General features: G+C 39.8%; 1 protein-coding gene across 1 annotated transcript in view; it reads left to right on the top strand.

Moving 5' to 3' along the window:
* The window catches only part of cacna1g (calcium channel, voltage-dependent, T type, alpha 1G subunit), a 265,597-nt gene that overhangs the window by 8,567 nt on the left and 242,760 nt on the right, over positions 1-14,270 (top strand). The gene's annotated exons all lie outside the window — the stretch shown is intronic.

Here is a 14,270-nt window from a genome sequence, read left to right as displayed (position 1 = left end):
TATAGATTTTCAGCCTCAGTGTCGCCACCAAACTGAAGCAAACACAACTGAACGTTTACGGTCCAGAAGAGAGGGAATGGATGGAAGAGTCTTTATTATAGTAGCTACGTGGTTAGAAACACAATTGAAAGTCTACAGCAATGCTAATACCTCTGTGAGTCTGTCCTTTTGCATATCTCAGTGCTAATGTTAAGCCAGTGTTAAAATTAAGGGGTTAAAATCATTCATTTTAAAATAAAGTCAAATAAAAGAAACCAAGAGATACACTGAAACTGAGTGTAATCAAGGTGTTAATAAAGTTAATAATTCAGTTCAAAGTAGTAACAAAGACTAATATGTAGGGTTAACTACAGTAGATTGTGTCATTATTTTGAACTCTTTTGGATTTTAATGGACAATATCAGTGGTCAGTCAATAGTTCCTGTCACGGTTAAGACAGAGAAAGCTGATGAAGACAACTGTAAAGGACACATCACTTGTTACAAAAAGGTTTTCTTTGTCTCTGAGGAAGATTTCGATTTCAGCCTCTGCTGCTGCCTGATTCTCTACTTTTCCCCGACAATGAGGTCGAATCTCCAGGATTGAAAAACTATTACAAGTTAAACTTTCTCTGCCTTTACTCTCTCAGTGAAGAGGAATCTACTGTTGGCTGCATGGCACTTGTGCCTATCTCTGCACTGAGAACAGTAAGCAGCATTTAACAGAATACAGTGGTATAATTCATAAATATCAAAACATTTGATTCAATATTTAGCCTTTTATTAACATTCTTTAGTTACTTTGCCAGTCGGTGAATTTTTTGTGTTGTTTTTACTTTAAGTCTGATTTCTATTGGTTTAAAGGCATCTAATTAACACGATTAGTAAACTATCTGTATTATGTGTATATCCTTGTTTGATAGTGATAAAGTTGTATAATTTTTGCGTGTTGTGTTGATACATTCAGTAAACAACTCCACACTTTCCTCAGAATTTTGTTGGTAGGTTTTTAAAGGGGGAAAAAACTGCAGGAAGTGATGAGTGTCTTAGATTATTCAGGAAAAAACAGCAAAGTGGAAAGACTGAAGATCACTTGTGAACAAACCTAATATTTTTTGTTTAAAATTACAAATAAAAAGCAGCAGTTGGTATGAATTGGCTCTTGTAGTGATGTAATAAGTGCTGTGGAAATATAGTGTAAATTATGAGTTCATCATGTTAGACAGTGTAGAAGGTTACAGGTAGATTCAACTCCCTTAATGTTTTCTTATTGGTCTTTATTAACAACAAGTCTTTATTTGTTTGTTGGCCATGACCTTATGTGAATACTGAATTTTTATGATAATTTACTGTAGAAGAATAACTGCAAAGGCAGATGAAAGATAGAGTAACACCTACAGAAAGTCAGACTTCATCTATAATAAAGCTGTACACACTAATACAAATCACATCACCTTTCACACATTTGCATGCAGTGAAAAGCTTTAGCAACCCAATCTAAACATTGAGAATAGACTGAATCTGAACAAAGCATCTTCAGATTATCAATGAACCTCTATAGACCTCTATGTTCTCTGATAAAAGTCATTGAGTTTACACACAATGATTACTCTGATTACCTGTCTAACCTGGTTTCTCTAAGTAACCTGGTTACTTAAGTGCATGTAAAAGCTTTGGTACTGTGTGTGCTGGGCCTGGCAGCTGCCTGTGTGTGTGTGTGTGCATGTGTGTGTGCGTGCGTGCGTGTGTGTTTGTGTGTTGGCAGGGGAGGATTGGCTAACCTGATACACACCCGGTGAGACTTCGACCACAGTGATTCAGGGGCAAACCACCACTGTAGGCTGCCAGACAGCAGCAGGAAGCACTCTCACCGTGTGTGTGTGTGTGTGTGTGTGTGTGTGTGTGTGTGTGTGTGTGTGTGTGTGTGTGTGTGTGTGTGTGTGTGTGTGTGTGTGTGTGTGTGTGTGTGTGTGTGTGTGTGTGTGTGTGTGTGTGTGTGTGTGTTTGTTTGTTTGTGTGGGCCTCTTTGTAAGTCTATAAATTTGTTTTTTGAGCCAGATTTGTACTCACATTTTGATGGATTGACATGCAAATTTAGATGAGTTTATTGTGTGTGTGTGTGTGAGGAACTTTGAGCAGAAATGGCAAATTGTGTGTGCGTGCCCTTGTGTGTGTGTATGTGTGTGTATGACTGTCTGTCAGGCTGAGACAGCAGCAGCCAGCTTTTACGCACTTGTTTTTTGCTGCTTTCATTCTCTTGTCAGACATGTGTTGTGCTCTTCCACCCCCATGACTCTGGTGGCCTAGTTAACAAATTAATGTGAATCCTGTAAAAACCACAGGCTTGCTCCCCGACAGAGGAAAGGGCGGAAAGTGAGAGGGGAAAAAAGAAAAGAGGAGCAGTGGAGAGGTCTGATGACAGGAGGTAGTGAAATCGAAAGGGAGGGGTGGAGGGGAGACTTTTACAGATGTGCTGTCTTCAAGAACTCATCTGCTGTCTTGTAAAAATCACTTCATAGCGTGTGTGTGTGTGTGTGTGTGTGTGTGTGTGTGTGTGTGTGTGTGTGTGGTGTGTGTGTGTGTGTGTGTGTGTGTGTGTGTGTGTGTGTGTGTGTGTGTGTGTGTGTGTGTGTGGCGTCTTACCCTCACTAATAATCTTTGTTTTCGCCACCAACTACAGTATTTCCCCTCTCTTATTGTCTGTGGTTAAAAATGCACAGTCACATATGTGTGTGTGTGTGCGTGTGTGCGTGTGTGCGAGCGTGCGTGTTTGTTTGTCTCCAGACAGCAAATTTGTCACTAATTTTCAATCAATTATTTGTACAGGGAGAATAATTAGTGCAGATAAAAACCCACCAGTTAATTACTGCTGCTTCAGAAAACTGTTTTCTTGATTAACATGTATTAAAAAACCAAACCAAAACAATTCTGTCATTGTCTTCAGCGGCTGCTTTATCGGGGGAGGTGGTCTGGTTAGATAGTCTCAGTTGATTGGTTGGTTGGGTGGTTAGCTGTGGTTGGTTGTATTGTTGACCGGTTGACCGGTTGGGGGGTTGATTTGGTGTGTAGATGATTGGTTTATTATTTAACTGGTTGGTAGGTGGTTGACTGTTGGTTGGATAGTTGGGTGGACTGGTTGGTACATTTGTATATTTGATTGGTTGAGGCAGGATGGGTAGGAGATTGATTGGTTGGGTGGTTAGCTGTGTTTGGTTTGGTTGTTGACTGGTTGACTAGTTGGCGGGTTGATGTGGTAAGTGGATGATTGGTTTATTATTCAACTGGTTGGCAGGTGGTTGACTGTTGGTTGGATAGTTGGGTGGACTGGTTGGTATATTTGAATATTTGATTGGTTGAGGCAGGTTGGGTGGGTGGTTGGTGGTTGGGATTTGGGCTACAGGAGGAACTTCAATGAAATAGATCTATACAGCCAATTAGGTCGGTATACAAATTATACAACGCAAAGATTCTGTTTGAACATTATATGTCCTCCTCTATAGGAAATAAAGTTACAGTAAAATAGTTATATAAATAAATGTACAAAGCATACAATACAACATTTGAACACATTGAAAGTGTCTCAGGTTAGATCCCTTCAAGGTTTTCATTTGATATGCAGTTGTAATGATGGAGAATATAGATAGATACACTGTACAGTATATAACCATATGTACTGTACCCAAAGGAATGAAGAGATGAACTTTCTAAATTTGACTTGTTTTTGCTCTCTTCAGATTTCTATTTCTTCCTCCTCACCCCCTCCGCAACCCCCCTCTTCTCGGGCTGTTCCGTGAGATGGCTGTAAGTTTATGTAGGACTGAGTCCAGGATTTTCCTACCAGCTTTTTCTCATTAGGGTATTGTAGAAGAATCGAGCTTGGCTGCAACAGAGTGGCAACAGAAGGAGAAAGGGAAGGAGGAGGTGGAGGATGGGGGTATAGGAGGAGGAGGAGGAGGAGGGGTGGGGGTGGATGAGCTATAGACTTACACAGCAAAATCTTATTGTGCACCTGAATCAAGTTATCTTTAACATCTTATTGCATCTGTCCCACGTCATAGTCAATGCCTCAGACTTTCTCCTTTCTCCTTCACCTCTCTGCTTTCGCTCACTTTCTCACAATCTACTCCCTAGCACAGTTTTTCCATACATATTCACATATTCAAGGTTTTTTCTTCAGTTCCCCGCTTTCTCTTTTCCAGAACAGTCTGCTAGACCGAGGGGAATCATTTTTAGTCTCTCTTCTTCTGCCTCCCTCTTTCTCCACATTTCTCCTCCACACTTTGCACCGAGTTCCCGTGATAACTACATCTCCCCTCTTTTCCAGCTTTTTTTTTTTTTTTGTCAGACAGATTGATAAGTCGCTGACTAGCACAGCAGGGGATGTGGTGTCTGACAGAAATACCCTTTTTAGGCTGTGTTACTAACTTGGAACGCAGGTGGCATTGACACACACCAGACTGACCGCTGGCCTTATCTCAAACACACACACACACACACACACACACACACACACACACACACACACACACACACCCAAACTTTTCAAGGGACAAAAAACATGTAGAGTGTCAGATCAGTTGACTGTCAAAATTAGCCCGCGTGGAATCACAGCTATTGTCAATAATTCACACGCACACACACACACACACACACACACACACACACACACACACACACACACACACACACACACACACACACACTCAAACACACACATAAATACATCTTTCTCGTCTTTTTTCTTTCCCCCCACTCTCTCTCCCTCTGTCTCTGTATCTTTATCTCGATCGCTCTCTGTCAAATCATCAGGACACTAATCAAGATTTTCCCGCAGCAGGACTGAGGAGACTGGTGAGGGAGCGAGAGAGAAAAAAGAAAAAGAAGAGAAGAGATGTCTTATTATAGATAAAAAACGAGGGATATAAATACCTCAGGGGGCGGGAAGCTTATATAAGAGTCATGATATGTCCGTTGGCCTCTCATCCCAGGCTGTGCAATGAGTGTGTGTGTGTGTGTGTGTGTAGGTGTATGTGTGTGTGCATGTGTGTGTGTGTGCGCGCGCGTCTGTCTATAGGTTGGTTTATCTATAGCTCCCTTAGGTCAGTTTCTTGTCTTCCACTAAGAACTAAGAAGCAGAGCCCCACTAAAGCTATCCTTATGTAAATGAAATATATTATTATATATTATATATGTAATATATTACACGGCTTAATCACACAAGTGCAGATTGCATGATAGTGATTCAGTCCATTAGAGTTCTGGTTCCACATTGAGCCTCAAGGTCGATATGTTTGCTCGCATTAAGCCTCGTTTGTCCCAGTTAAAGGACAGGTTCTCAAATTTTCAAGTGCCGTCCAAAAAACTGTTTTGGACAAGTTACCTTAAAAATGTAATTTATTTTATATTACTTTATAGGGCTGGGCATTGTTTAAAATATTAAGATACCAGTACCAATCCAAGTACCCTTAAAGTCATACTGATACCAATTCAGTACTTCATTCATCATATGAATAGAAGCATTAAATTGCATGAAATGCCACCACTTCTCCACTGACTGTGAGCAAGTCCATACAAATAGTCATATTTTCTAGCTCTGGGTACAAATAGGATCAATGGCAAGTATTGTTTGACGGGAGACGTTTCAATACTACTTGGTATTGATTTATTTCGGTCAATACTTTAAAGGTATCGAGTACCGATACCCATCCCTATTACTTTACAATATCACTTTCTCTGTACAGTAATACATTATGTTACTTATTACACTATTTTCGTGTTACTTTCACCAAAATAACCACATAAGTACGACCAGGTATTCTAAAACGGAAGAGGGTAACGTTTCTTAACACATCAGGTTTATTGTAGTTCATTATAAATCCAGTGGGGGGCGATATGTTACGACCTAATGATGTAGGCTTGAAACAGTAAGCACGACAACCCATCCTCTCTTTTTGGTTGGCGTTTTCTATGATGTGTAAAAGCAGCACTCAGGTAGTAGCCTAAGCCTTTGCTTTCATTGCCGACATAGAACATTTTAGAACAGAATAGAACGATTATTTGTTGATGTAGAGAGTTTGTGCTGCTTCCTTTCTTATAGATTACACTTGACTGTGTTGTTCTTGTCCTTATCTTGAACTGAAAGTAATGGGAGTATACCCATCTCGAAAATGTAGTCTGACTCTGACTCTGTGGCCTTCGAATTTCAGCAACACGAAATTAGTCTGGTGTGGATGAGTTCTTTAAAAAAACATCAACACAATTTTCTTGTGCTAATGTTGGTGGTAATGCAGGTTACTTGACATAGTAATTGTAATAATATTACTGAAATCCTGCATGTAACTCATTATATAACTGCATTACTGCTAAAAACAATATATTACTATAATAGCATTACTTTTACTAATAAATAAATAACTCGCCTCATCTCTTCCCTGACTATTTCTTTATTTACATCTATTCCACATGGATCATTAACTTGTGAGGATGGTGGATGGTCAATTACACTTGTCTGTTTGACCACAGTGGTGACCCACAGGCCTTGCACGCAAAGCTATAGCGTACAGACAAATGTACGTCAAGTTTGTGTGTGTACAGTATAATTGATGTGTTTGGGTGTGCAGCCAATGTATGGGAAAGCGTGTGTGTGTGTGTGTGTGTGTGTGCTTACTTACTTTTGTCATACTGTAATTACTCCGCTTCACTTCAGTGCCCTTTCACTGCGATCCATTTTGCTCAGGCAGTGGCACTGACATGACAATACACACACACGCACACACATGCACAAACACACTCACTACCGGGCTCTCTTCCCTCGGAGCGTGGCCCAAATCACTGTGACATTTACAGTTTCGCAGCCATTAGAGCTTAATGTCCCAGGGGTGACTGTGTGATAGTGGATGCTCCAGAATCAGATCACAGCATTTTGTGCAGAAAGTGCAGAGCCTTGGCATTCTCGGGAACAGCTACACCTGCGCCGCTGTCAGCCGAGGAGGGAATGGGATCAAGTTCCCTTGAGCCCATGGGCTTACCCGATTTAAAGGTGGATACAGAGTCGGGCGAAACAGGTGTAATCTATTAGACTGGCAAAAGAAAAATGTCACAGATCACTGCGTTAACACCTGATGATAGAGTCATCCTTGTACAGGGATTTAACAGCAGCAGTGTTTCTTTGAATTATTATGTATTATGTAAGCACTGGATAACCATTTATATATATCAGCTATACAGTTATAGAGGCAGTATGTTGAATATGATGATGAAGGAGGAAAAGCAAAGGCCTAATCAACAACATTAATACTGTTTTTGTTCCAGTTTCGGGGTCTTGGTATTGAGCATGCTGGTTCACTGGCAGGGCTTAAGGGACACTTAAATGGAACAGAGCCATTATTGTGTTATTAGTTGCAACTGTGCTTCATCTGCTGTGTGGTGAAAAATGCCTTATGCAGTTATGGTAACATTTTAATTAACAATAAAACAGCAAGTTTATAATGCAACAACAAAATACCACTAAAATTCAGCTTGTAGAAGAAGAGAGTGAAGCTTTTACAGGGTTTTAAGGCCCTTTTAAGTGATGTAGCTCACTGGGGAACTTATTGTCTTCACATTGGACTGCAGATAGGGGGTTATAAGACACAAAGCTTGCAGTTGGACCCTTCTCAAACATCCATTTATTGTTGTGTTACTGTTATCCTGCAAATGCAAGTCCAATATTCACTCTTGTATCACTTTTAGCTCAGTTTTGGTTTCCACCAGCTCTTATGGGAAATATGTTGCTATATTCGGCTGCTACATGCTCCACTGCATTCACTAGCTAATGGCTATTTTTGCCTGTGTGTTGTTTGGTGCTAGGTAGGTAGAGTATAATGGGTTTATCGCACTGTTCCTTACCAAAAACAGCTGCCTGCTGCGGTTGGAAATATGGTTGATTAGAGCAGTGAGATGGAACCAGTTTGTACATTTGTGGGCTTGAAACCAAACACTGAGCAGCAAGACAGCGGGTCACGTGACCCATTTTTAATGCAAAAACCGACACCTGTGGTTTTCTTTAGAAACTGTTAACTCTGTCACAAGCACAAATAACCTATCTTTCAGCAACTAAATAATACACATCTTGCTTTACTAACCAATTAATTATCTCAACATTGCAATAAGTGCATTATATATGTAATACATTTGCATTACATTTCATACACCGCACTATATTATGCGAATACTGCTTGGCATTGCTGCTTCTAATGAAGTTATGCAAGCAGATAAATCATGAAGCTGCAAGTAATGAAAAAAGTTAGACAAAGTAATAAAAAAATATATACCTTGAAAAGCCCACGAGCTACCACAAACACACACTCAGCAACAAAAGCTCCAAAGAATATGCCGAAATCTGCAATACCTGCAACCCACACACTGATACAAATGATACCTAAATGCAAACACGCTCTTCCTCCATCACACATATTATTGCCTTCTGAAACTCCCACACGTTCATAAATGTGACAATATCATTTCTGTAGGATGGGGAGAAGAAAAAAAAAGAAACATGCATGTGCTCCACCCCGAGAGTGCAGGCCTTTTTTTTTTATTGTCTTAATTAATATTTTCTGTTAGTCATCACTATATATTATCCTCCCTGTTCCCTCATCTCCACTCTCCAGTATCTGCCTGTGTGTGTGTGTGTGTGTGTGTGTGTGTGTGTGTGTGTGTGTGTGTGTGTGTGTGTGTGTGTGTGTGTGTGTGTGTGTGTGTGTGTGTGTGTGTGTGTGTGTGTGTGTGTGTGTGTGTGTGTGTGTGTGTGTGTGTGTGTGTCTTTATAACAAGTGTGCGTACTGTTGCATTCTGTAAGATCTGGTCTTTATTAGGCTTCATAGGCTAACACAGCATAGCTTGGCCTGATATACAAGCACATGGGGAGGTCTCACTGCTCCGTTGTGCGTGTGTGTGTTTGTGTGTGTGTGTGTGTGTGTGTGTGTGTGTGTGTGTGTGAGAGAGAGAGTGTTGCAATCATTCCAGGGTAACTACAGTTTGCAGATGTAGACTGAGAGGGAAACCCTGTCTGGTCCCTGGAGAAGTGTGTGCTTGGCCTGTGTGCGCAGTGCGAGTTTCGGCCTGTTTGCGACTGCAAAAGAAAGTTAGTTGCTGTAAGCACATATGTTTGTTTGTGCGATATGTAATCCAGTGTGAGTGTGTTTACCTGTATTTATGCGTTGTGTACTCCCTGTTCTTGCAGTATGTGTATATGTGTGTGTGTGTTTGCGTGTACAGTGTTTTTTTTTTTCATTGTGTGTTTGTCAGCAGTTGCTCAGCGGGCACATGTAGTCTGTCTGAGGGTGTGTATTGTATCTACTGATACACACACACACATACACACTCGCTCGCGGTTTTGGTGTCCCTCGTTAACATGCTCTGTTCAGGATTTCCTACAAGATGTGGCTACAAAACCAGTTCCAGACTCCTCCGTCTCTCCCTCTCCTTTCTTTTTTCCCCCGTGCTTCCTCCTCGTCTCTTTGTCTTTCGAGAAAGATAGAGAGACACCAATAGACGGAGAGAGAGCGAGAGAGAGAGAGAATATAAGAGAATAAGAAAGAGAGAGAGAAAGGGAGAAGTCTGCTTCTAATTTAAAGTGCTCCCTGGCTGTCCTCCTCTGGGTCCTAACTCCCCTCTGTGTCGGGGCAACCAGCCAAGTGCCTCTTTAAGAAAAACACAAATTAAATTCATAAATAAAACCGTGTGCCTGTGGCTCACAGGGGAGCGCTGGTTGTTGCCTTTATCCTTCTTATGTGCTCGCGTGAGCCGGACAAAAAGCTGCTCTCGTGCTCCTCTTGATGAAACACCTCGTATCGAAATGTAGTTATTGTTTGTTTGTCCCCCTCCCAGCATCATAATGTGTAGCTGATGACATGCTTTAAGAGGAAGTCATTGATTCTATTGTCAATAAAGGATGTGTGCAATATGGATACAATAAGAGCTGTAACATGTAATCAATTAATCAATTAGTCAATTAGTCAATTGACAGAAAATGTATCAGTAACTATTTTTACAATCAATATTTTCTGGTTTATTTAGTCTTCTATGAAAGGAAACTCAATGTCTTTTGGTTGTGGACTGTTGGTCAGTGCATGAATCCATTAATTGATAAAATAATCAACAGATTCATTTATAATGAAAGTGATTAGTAATTAGTTGCAGCCCTAGATCCATTTTCCAGTCAGGGTGTATGTGATTTTATATTGTAATAGCAGTGTAGAATGTAATGTAAGAAAGGAAGTTAAATTAATGAGTTGTTTATTGATGAAATAACTAATGGGTGAGTCTGGTTTTTGGCTTAAAGATTAAATAAAGGCTCCGTCCACCTGTTTTTTAATGCGTATTTCCATTTTTTCTCATAAATGTTAAAATATTGCTGATGTGGGAAAAAAGTTATTGTTAGAACTAAAATCCCACAAAGCACAACAGGAAACAGACTCAGAGAAGAAATCATAAATGTACATGAAACAAGACTTTAATGTCACACAGATGTCTGGACGAAAAAAAATGAGAGACTATAACAAAAACTGGAATGAACGAGACAAACATAAAATGCTGTATTTACAGTTCTTTGATGTTTGACTGTCTGTCTCTGTCTCTAGAATTAGTATCAAATGTTTATCTCAATTCATTAAATTATAGTGGCATGTATTTGCGTTTTATTTTGGGGATTATAAAGAAATTCTGCTATTACTAACTATTGATGCAAAAGTTAAGTTATACCATTGCCAGTAAATGCACCCATAACTGAAATCTACAGTTTCAGACTCTTTGGTGGACATTGCTTTTTCTCAGTTTTTCTATTAAACGTGCTATTTATACTTCTAAATGTAATGTTCATTTTACTATTCATTTTTCCTTCTTTATATTGTGTTTGGCTAAGTTGTTGGCCTGCCCAGGGACTACAGATGAAAACTACTGTGACACATTTACATCGCAGTGTGAACTAAAATGTTGATTGATGAAAATAAAAGCCTTAATACAACCAGAGCTGCTACTGTAATGATGTAAAAGTAATATAGCAAAATCTCTGATGATACACAGCCATCTATTATCTCATAGTACATCATTTCAATCAGGAGAGACAAGTGAATAGAAAGATATTTCTTGTAAATATGTAATGAACAAAATCTTAGTATTGACAAAGTCTTTGGCACTTGAACTCCATGAGGAATCATCTCTGAACGGCTGCATATATATGTAGATCCCCCATGAAGTCCAGACACTGGTGGTGGTTATTGCTGATGAGACTGAAGAAAAGATGGCAGATGGGAATACACTGCAGATACTGTAGAGAATGGCGGAGATGGGGAGGTGGTGGGGCGCAGGAACAGCTGTATGACAGGACTGAAGCAAAGGGAGAGAGGCACATTTAAACGGACCGCTACAAGATGATAGGCTAAGGCTAAACCTAGACATAGAAATCTATGTAATAGATGAGCATGCTTGAAGAAGGCAGAAGTTACCAGTTATGCCTGTAAGTCTTCTGACTGAACTTTCGCTAAGCTTCATTATATTGACCAACCCCACCAATAGAAACACTTAAAACATAATAATTATTATGGAAATAAAGATATAAAACATGTGTAGATGTTTGGTAGGGTTGCACCTGTTGTGGGCTCAGTGCTGGCATCTAACCACATTTACTGTAAGCCCTATTTTCTTGCAGTCAAACATTTCTGCTTGATTAGCTCAGTCAAATTTTTTCTCTTTTATTTTGTAAAATGAGCATGTTCCGATAAACACCTTTCTATTTCTATGGCACTTTTGAACTATTTGTTCATAGCGTTGTTAGATATTTTCATTTGACGGAGCAGCTTTTTTTTCTCCTGGTGATACTCTGGAATAAATTTGTAACGCTTAAAGACTAAAGACATGCCACTCACAACAATTTCCCTAAAGCTGAATCTGTGATACACAAGTATTGCATGAACATGAGGTCAGATAAATGAGCATGCTGAGTCTGCATTCCTGATGATAATACCGGAGAACGCTGGGGAGATGCAGGGAGTTAAAATTGCAAAAGTGCTGGCTCGTGATGGAAACTGTATAAGCACCAAATCTGTTTATATACACTAGTTGACACACATATGACTTGATGGTTTGACTTAAAATATTTCACTCCTGCCTAAACTATCATAAAATTTCCTTCCCGGCATATACCTTGAAAGCTCTTAAAGCAAACCGCTGCTGCTTCCCCTCTCTAGTGCGCACCTGTCCCTCAGATATATGGCTTTTGTTTCTGCCAGTCTCTCAGTATATTTTCATCAATCACTCTGTCATTACTTTATCCTCTTCCTCCTCCTCCTCCTCCTCCTCTCTCTTCGCTCATCTGTTGTTTTCAACCTACCACTGCTGGAAAACGAATGGCCGTTGATTGAAATTTCTGATGGAGATTGAGAGAGATTGACAAAGGCAGCCATGCGCGAAACATCATCTGCTCAACCTTTTACTCTGGACTAGTTGCGGAGGAAAAAAACAGTGTTTTCGAAAAATGTTGACACTTGACAGAACCAATTTGTTGTCTGTGTTGAGTGAAAAGTGAACAAAGATGAAGAGAACATTTTATAGAAATGTACTATCAGCCTTGTTCCTCCATACGGCCCTGGATGTCAGTTCTGATGGTCTTGTTTGGTTCAGTGGAACAACTCATTTATCATTTCTCTGTGAGAGAGGTTGCACAGAATCTTCCAGCTTCCACAGGCCTCTACCTTGCTGGGATCATGTTCACAGCTTGTCTGCATTAGCAAAGTCAATGTCTTCAGACAGTCAGCATCTGTGCACGTGTCTGCATTATTGAGGACCCCAGCTACCCTAAAGCACGTCTAATTGGACATGTTACATGTTATCCCTTAAGAGTTATGGGAGTCTGTTATCCCTCGATGTATCATCTTTGACACCTGATCCAGGCCGCCTATCCACCCTGGACTAAACATGATACTTTTACCTTTGAACAATGACCTGCTGACCTGACCCACCACACACACATAAACACACAGATCACCTGCTAGGCTTTCAAAATGGAAAGAAGAAACTAAAAGCCAAAGTAGATTAAAATGTTATGTGGCCCTAGCGAATAAATTGGCAGAGTAACACATCATCAGTATAACAACAGGTTTGGGTTCCGATAGCTGGGTCCATTTGGGAACCATTTTTGGGCTGACAAAGTACTGTGATTCTCTAAGATCCCAATGCTAACAAATGTATAATCAACTATTTGTTAAATGACAATAAAACCAACGACAAATTATCAGCTCTAGATAATTTGTTAATTTTGTTGAATTGGTTAAAAAAACAAAGTGAAGCTTTTTGGCCAAAGTTGGTCTAATTTAGTTTGTTATGTAATTTAATATCAGTGGGGAGTCTACTCTTTCATAGTTTAATTTGTATCATATCACTTCACTTGCAGAGATTTAGATAAGAAGAGTGATACCACTCTCATATCCGTATGCTAAAGATAAAGAGAGGACCACTGGTCAACAACTAGCCTGGTTCTGTCCAATGGTAAAGAGATCCATCAAGAAATAGTTAAATCAAATTACACCTTGTAAGACTACAACTTGTGATTGTTACATTTTGTTATTTGTGCCAATAAAACAAGATGTAACGTTTTAATCAGTTGACCGACTTACAGAAGAAGTGTTGTCGAAACGCTGGTTATACAGTAAAATCATTGGAGCTTAGTGTGTGGTGTCATCATCTTTTCATGTTATTTCCATGACCATTACCTAGTCTCTGGTGTGCAATCATCAGACAACTCTTGCTGACTCAAATACATATTTAAATAGGATTTTATATCCTGCAGTATGTTGCTCATCTCATTCTACCGTTGTAGCTGCTACCTTTTCAAACTGCTGCCGTTCTGTTCCCTCAGCCATCGGAAGATGATAACTTGAGTGTCTTATAAATGTTAAAAGCTAAATTTAAATGTAAAGGATTTGAAAAGATTCAGATTCAATAAATGGATCAGTCCTGGATTCAGATTTGCTAAAATGTTTTTCAAACCCCAACCCTATTCGCCAGGTTCTGTCAGATTATCTTCTTTGTGTAACAGCCGTAGATAATAAGCATTCAGCTCTGCTTTTACATTATTATTACACCTACTGCACATAAGAATGTATGTATTGAATTCTACTTTTCTGTCTGTTATCCGGATGGTTCTGTTATTGGCTTTCAGAGTCTTAGGATTCTCAGGGGTTCTTGTGGGGGAGCCCCGGTATAATGAGTAATTGTTCAATTTCCCTGTACTTCAATTAACTCCAAATTATCCCA

This window comes from Scomber scombrus, chromosome 21 (assembly GCF_963691925.1).
Source record: "Scomber scombrus chromosome 21, fScoSco1.1, whole genome shotgun sequence".
Classification (NCBI taxonomy): domain Eukaryota; kingdom Metazoa; phylum Chordata; class Actinopteri; order Scombriformes; family Scombridae; genus Scomber; species Scomber scombrus.
Note: the sequence above shows the minus strand (reverse complement) of the source record. Positions and strands in the feature narration are given on the sequence as shown.